The following is a 7,500-nucleotide window of genomic DNA, read 5'->3' on the forward strand; positions in this document are numbered from 1 at the left end:
GGCTCGGTCGCCACGACCGAGGAAGGGCGAGGCGCCGCCGCCTCGCCCGCGACCTTCCGGGGGTTGCTCTCTGCCGGGGGCTTCGGTCCGTGCTAGGGCGGGCCGGCCACCGCGGCCGGCCCCTCTCTGCCCGCGAAAAAAACAGCCCGCCCGCAAGGCGGGTCCCCGGCTTAAGGCCGAGGAAGGGGGTGACTTCAACAGCACGCGCCGGTGGGACGGGGTGCCGCCACCCCGGCTCCACGGCTCATCGGGCGACCGCCGTCACCGAGCCCCTCCGGCCACGCGGCGAATGCCGAGGCCAGGCCGCGTGCCCCACCGCTGCCCTTCCGACACGGACACGCTGGCAAACAGGTCGGGAGCGGGGGAACCGGGCGCCGCCACCGCGGCGGGCTGGCCGGGCCTTGCTCGGGGAGGAGGCTCTCGGGCGAGGGCCGGGGAAAAAAAAAGCCCGGCCGCGTCGACCCCCGGCTGCCGGCCACTGCCACCGGACCGGCTGCCGGAAAAATGCCTGCCGGAGCGGGCCCCGGCTTAAGGCCAGGCGGAAAAGGGACGAGGCGCCGCCGCCTCACCTGCCACCGATCGTCCCAGGGGGGCCGCCCCCCCTTCAACCGGGCCGGCACGGCAGCCGACCGGAGCGGAGCAACACACACGCGGGGCTTCTCACCGCCTCGCTGCGGCCAGCGAGCGGCTTCTCGACACGGTCTTTCGGGCCGTCTCTCTCGGCTCTCGGCTCTCTCTCTGGTGGCCCTTCACACTGCCCATTCTCTTCTCTCTGGCTTCTCGGGCAGCTCTCCCCCCGAAAGAGCGCCCTGGGCAGGACGGGAACCGGGACCAAGCCACGCGGCTCACCCGGCCTAGGCGGCACTCGCTCTGCCCCGACGACCGCGCGGCGCGGCCGCCCTATCCTCCGCCTTGCGACGCAGGCACCCTGGAAACCTGCGGGGACGCGGCCCGTCACCTCGCTCCCAATATACGGAAAGATAAGTCCAAGGCCGCCGACGCCTCCAAGGAGACGAGTGGAAGTCGACCGGGAGGGTGCGCCAGCGCAGGCCGACCGCTACGTCGACATAGCCGGAGGCAGCCTGGAACAGCGACCCCTTGGTGAACTTCCGCAGGCGGCCGCGACACCAGGTCTACCCGGGCGGACGGAGACCAGGTCTACCCCGGCTCCGGGATACCAGGTCTACCCCGGCCGCCGGGTACAAGGTCTACCCCGTCTCCGGGATACCAGGTCTACCCCGGCCGCCGGGTACAAGGTCTACCCCGTCTCCTGGATACCAGGTCTACCCCGGCCGCCGGGTACAAGGTCTACCCCGGCTCCTGGATACCAGGTCTACCCCGGCCGCCGGGTACAAGGTCTACCCCGGCTCCTGGATACCAGGTCTACCCCGGCCGCCGGGTACAAGGTCTACCCCGGCTCCGGGATACCAGGTCTACCCCGGCCGCCGGGTACAAGGTCTACCCCGGCTCCGGGATACCAGGTCTACCCCGGCCGCCGGGTACAAGGTCTACCCCGGCTCCGGGATACCAGGTCTACCCCGGCCGCCGGGTACAAGGTCTACCCCGGCTCCGGGATACCAGGTCTACCCCGGCCGCCGGGTACAAGGTCTACCCCGTCTCCGGGATACCAGGTCTACCCCGGCCGCCGGGTACAAGGTCTACCCCGTCTCCGGGATACCAGGTCTACCCCGGCCGCCGGGTACAAGGTCTACCCCGGCCGCCGGGTACAAGGTATACCACGTCTCCTGGATACCAGGTCTACCCCGGCCGCCGGGTACAAGGTCTACCCCGGCTCCTGGATACCAGGTCTACCCCGGCCGCCGGGTACAAGGTCTACCCCGTCTCCGGGATACCAGGTCTACCCCGGCCGCCGGGTACAAGGTCTACCCCGGCTCCGGGATACCAGGTCTACCCCGGCCGCCGGGTACAAGGTCTACCCCGGCTCCTGGATACCAGGTCTACCCCGGCCGCCGGGTACAAGGTCTACCCCGGCTCCTGGATACCAGGTCTACCCCGGCCGCCGGGTACAAGGTCTACCCCGGCTCCTGGATACCAGGTCTACCCCGGCCGCCGGGTACAAGGTCTACCCCGTCTCCGGGATACCAGGTCTACCCCGGCCGCCGGGTACCAGGTCTACCCCGGCTCCGGGATACCAGGTCTACCCCGGCCGCCGGGTACAAGGTCTACCCCGGCTGCGGGATACCAGGTCTACCCCGGCCGCCGGGTACAAGGTCTACCCCGGCTCCTGGATACCAGGTCTACCCCGGCCGCCGGGTACAAGGTCTACCCCGTCTCCGGGATACCAGGTCTACCCCGGCCGCCGGGTACAAGGTCTACCCCGTCTCCTGGATACCAGGTCTACCCCGGCCGCCGGGTACAAGGTCTACCCCGGCTCCGGGATACCAGGTCTACCCCGGCCGCCGGGTACAAGGTCTACCCCGTCTCCGGGATACCAGGTCTACCCCGGCCGCCGGGTACAAGGTATACCCCGTCTCCTGGATACCAGGTCTACCCCGGCCGCCGGGTACAAGGTCTACCCCGTCTCCTGGATACCAGGTCTACCCCGGCCGCCGGGTACAAGGTCTACCCCTCTCCGGGATACCAGGTCTACCCCGGCCGCCGGGTACAAGGTCTACCCCGGCTCCGGGATACCAGGTCTACCCCGGCCGCCGGGTACAAGGTCTACCCCGGCTCCGGGATACCAGGTCTACCCCGGCCGCCGGGTACAAGGTCTACCCCGGCTCCTGGATACCAGGTCTACCCCGGCCGCCGGGTACAAGGTCTACCCCGGCTCCTGGATACCAGGTCTACCCCGGCCGCCGGGTACAAGGTCTACCCCGTCTCCGGGATACCAGGTCTACCCCGGCCGCCGGGTACAAGGTCTACCCCGTCTCCGGGATACCAGGTCTACCCCGGCCGCCGGGTACAAGGTCTACCCCGGCTCCTGGATACCAGGTCTACCCCGGCCGCCGGGTACAAGGTCTACCCCGGCTCCTGGATACCAGGTCTACCCCGGCCGCCGGGTACAAGGTCTACCCCGGCTCCTGGATACCAGGTCTACCCCGGCCGCCGGGTACAAGGTCTACCCCGGCTCCTGGATACCAGGTCTACCCCGGCCGCCGGGTACAAGGTCTACCCCGGCGCCGGGATACCAGGTCTACCCCGGCCGCCGGGTACAAGGTATACCACGTCTCCTGGATACCAGGTCTACCCCGGCCGCCGGGTACAAGGTCTACCCCGGCTCCTGGATACCAGGTCTACCCCGGCCGCCGGGTACAAGGTCTACCCCGTCTCCGGGATACCAGGTCTACCCCGGCCGCCGGGTACCAGGTCTACCCCGGCTCCGGGATACCAGGTCTACCCCGGCCGCCGGGTACCAGGTCTACCCCGGCTCCGGGATACCAGGTCTACCCCGGCCGCCGGGTACAAGGTCTACCCCGGCTCCTGGATACCAGGTCTACCCCGGCCGCCGGGTACAAGGTCTACCCCGGCTCCTGGATACCAGGTCTACCCCGGCCGCCGGGTACAAGGTCTACCCCGGCTCCTGGATACCAGGTCTACCCCGGCCGCCGGGTACAAGGTCTACCCCGTCTCCGGGATACCAGGTCTACCCCGGCCGCCGGGTACAAGGTCTACCCCGGCTCCGGGATACCAGGTCTACCCCGGCCGCCGGGTACAAGGTCTACCCCGGCTCCGGGATACCAGGTCTACCCCGGCCGCCGGGTACAAGGTCTACCCCGTCTCCGGGATACCAGGTCTACCCCGGCCGCCGGGTACAAGGTCTACCCCGTCTCCGGGATACCAGGTCTACCCCGGCCGCCGGGTACAAGGTCTACCCCGTCTCCGGGATACCAGGTCTACCCCGGCCGCCGGGTACAAGGTCTACCCCGGCCGCCGGGTACAAGGTATACCACGTCTCCTGGATACCAGGTCTACCCCGGCCGCCGGGTACAAGGTCTACCCCGGCTCCTGGATACCAGGTCTACCCCGGCCGCCGGGTACAAGGTCTACCCCGTCTCCGGGATACCAGGTCTACCCCGGCCGCCGGGTACAAGGTCTACCCCGTCTCCGGGATACCAGGTCTACCCCGGCCGCCGGGTACAAGGTCTACCCCGGCTCCTGGATACCAGGTCTACCCCGGCCGCCGGGTACAAGGTCTACCCCGTCTCCGGGATACCAGGTCTACCCCGGCCGCCGGGTACAAGGTCTACCCCGGCTCCTGGATACCAGGTCTACCCCGGCCGCCGGGTACAAGGTCTACCCCGTCTCCGGGATACCAGGTCTACCCCGGCCGCCGGGTACCAGGTCTACCCCGGCTCCGGGATACCAGGTCTACCCCGGCCGCCGGGTACAAGGTCTACCCCGTCTCCGGGATACCAGGTCTACCCCGGCCGCCGGGTACAAGGTCTACCCCGGCTCCTGGATACCAGGTCTACCCCGGCCGCCGGGTACAAGGTCTACCCCGTCTCCTGGATACCAGGTCTACCCCGGCCGCCGGGTACAAGGTCTACCCCGGCTCCTGGATACCAGGTCTACCCCGGCCGCCGGGTACAAGGTCTACCCCGGCTCCTGGATACCAGGTCTACCCCGGCCGCCGGGTACAAGGTCTACCCCGTCTCCGGGATACCAGGTCTACCCCGGCCGCCGGGTACAAGGTATACCACGTCTCCTGGATACCAGGTCTACCCCGGCCGCCGGGTACAAGGTCTACCCCGGCTCCTGGATACCAGGTCTACCCCGGCCGCCGGGTACAAGGTCTACCCCGTCTCCGGGATACCAGGTCTACCCCGGCCGCCGGGTACAAGGTCTACCCCGTCTCCGGGATACCAGGTCTACCCCGGCCGCCGGGTACCAGGTCTACCCCGGCTCCTGGATACCAGGTCTACCCCGGCCGCCGGGTACAAGGTCTACCCCGGCTCCGGGATACCAGGTCTACCCCGGCCGCCGGGTACAAGGTCTACCCCGTCTCCGGGATACCAGGTCTACCCCGGCCGCCGGGTACAAGGTCTACCCCGGCTCCTGGATACCAGGTCTACCCCGGCCGCCGGGTACAAGGTCTACCCCGGCTCCTGGATACCAGGTCTACCCCGGCCGCCGGGTACAAGGTCTACCCCGTCTCCGGGATACCAGGTCTACCCCGGCCGCCGGGTACCAGGTCTACCCCGGCTCCGGGATACCAGGTCTACCCCGGCCGCCGGGTACAAGGTCTACCCCGGCTCCGGGATACCAGGTCTACCCCGGCCGCCGGGTACAAGGTCTACCCCGGCTCCTGGATACCAGGTCTACCCCGGCCGCCGGGTACAAGGTCTACCCCGTCTCCGGGATACCAGGTCTACCCCGGCCGCCGGGTACAAGGTCTACCCCGGCTCCGGGATACCAGGTCTACCCCGGCCGCCGGGTACAAGGTCTACCCCGTCTCCGGGATACCAGGTCTACCCCGGCCGCCGGGTACAAGGTATACCCCGTCTCCTGGATACCAGGTCTACCCCGGCCGCCGGGTACAAGGTCTACCCCGTCTCCTGGATACCAGGTCTACCCCGGCCGCCGGGTACAAGGTCTACCCCGTCTCCGGGATACCAGGTCTACCCCGGCCGCCGGGTACAAGGTCTACCCCGTCTCCGGGATACCAGGTCTACCCCGGCCGCCGGGTACAAGGTCTACCCCGGCTCCGGGATACCAGGTGTAGCCCGGGGGGCCGGACAACGGGTCTACCCCGGCGCCCGGAGGAAAAGTCTATTCCGGGGCCATGGCAAGAGGTATTTCCCCATACCCGGGTAGTAGAGCGTTTCTCAATGGCCGGCTTTACCTTTTTTTGCCTGGTGGGGGTGGGGGGGGCGGGCGCGAGGGGGGGGGCTCGGTGTGGGTTTTTGTGGGGGGTGGGGGAATGTGCGTTGCGGGACTTTTGGTTCGAGTTTTCTGGGTTTGTTTTAGGAGTTACGGGGTTATCCCTTTGTTTTTTGTGGCTTGGTTCCCCTTGGTCTGGTTTGGGGTTCGGGTTTCATTTCCCGCGCTTCCCCTTTCCTCCCTTCTCGAAGAGAACGACTCTTCTGTTCCCTCGGCGCAAGAAACTGATCCGGAAAAGGAATTTTCTTGGCGAACTTTATTTCTTTCCCTCTGGTACCCAGAGCGATCCCAGACCAAGCTGACAGGCAGCCTGCGTCAGCCTGCCGTCGAAGCAGCGTCAGCAGCCCCCTCCGCCCGGGGTGCCGCGCAGCCCTACCCGGCCGAACGGAATTTCAGTGGGGCCAGCGCGCAAGGGAAGCGAGGGAGGGAGGGAGGGACGGGGGGGCGGGGGGGGGAAGGGAGGGAGAGAGAGACAGAGAGAGAGGGGCACGGTGACACACACGCCGGCTCCACACACTCGCAATCCGACGCCGCCCCCTCAGAGCCCGCCCATCGACGGTTGGGGGCGCCCCGCCTGAAGACTTTCCCCGCCTCCGCCCATCGACGGTTGGGGGCGCCCCGCCCTGCCCCATCAGACTCCCCGGCGCCGCTCGCAGACTACTTTCCCCACCCCCGTCGCCGTCCCCCGCCCGCTCTCTCCTCGGCCGGTTCGCACACCCGCAGCGGCGGGAGGGCCAGGAGCGGGCCGACACCGAGGAAGGCGGGTCCTTCGGCCAGCAGGGCCGGGGCCCGCGGCAGAGGCGGCCCCTTTGCCGAGAAGCCTTCTCTTCGGCTCTCGCCCAGCCTTCTGCTTTGACGGCCTTCTTTCCTTGACGCTCCAGCCCGGCCTGGCCCCGTCCGAGCCCGGGGCAGGACGGCAGCGGGGTGGGGGGGAGGGGGGTCGAGCGGCTGAAGGCAGTGAGGGATCCGGAGACGGAGGCAGGAGCCGGGCCGCTGTCGCTTTGGGCACGGAGGAGGCGGGAGCGCTGCCGGCTCCCAACGGCCGGCTCCTTCCCTCTCTAGACCGGCGCCGGGCGGCCGGAGGGTGGGTCGTGCGCGGGACAGCAGGTCCGCCCGGGACACCAGGGCGACAGGTCTGCCGCAGCAGCCGGGCGGCCGGAGGCCGGGCCCGGAGTAGGACGACAGGTCTACCCCGGCTCCCGGAAGACCAGGTCTACCCCGAGGCTTCCGTGCACCAGGTCTACCCCGGCTCCCGGAACACCAGGTCTACCCCGGCTCCAGGGGAACAGGCCTACCCCGGCGCCCGGAATTCCAGGTCTACCCCGGCTCCCGGAAGACCAGGTCTACCCCGGCTCCAGGAGAACAGGCCTACCCCGGCGCCCGGAATTCCAGGTCTACCCCGGCTCCCGGAAGACCAGGTCTACCCCGGCGCCCGGAAGACCAGGTCTACCCCGAGGCTTCCGTGCACCAGGTCTACCCCGGCGCCCGGAACACCAGGTCTACCCCGAGGCTTCCGTGCACCAGGTCTACCCTGGCGCCCGGAACACCAGGTCTACCCCGGCTCCAGGGGAACAGGCCTACCCCGGCGCCCGGAATTCCAGGTCTACCCCGGCGCCCGGAAGACCAGGTCTACCCCGAGGCTTCCGTGCACCAAGT

Source organism: Lonchura striata, chromosome 33 (genome assembly GCF_050655825.1).
Source record: "Lonchura striata isolate lonStrDom1 chromosome 33, ASM5065582v1, whole genome shotgun sequence".
Classification (NCBI taxonomy): domain Eukaryota; kingdom Metazoa; phylum Chordata; class Aves; order Passeriformes; family Estrildidae; genus Lonchura; species Lonchura striata.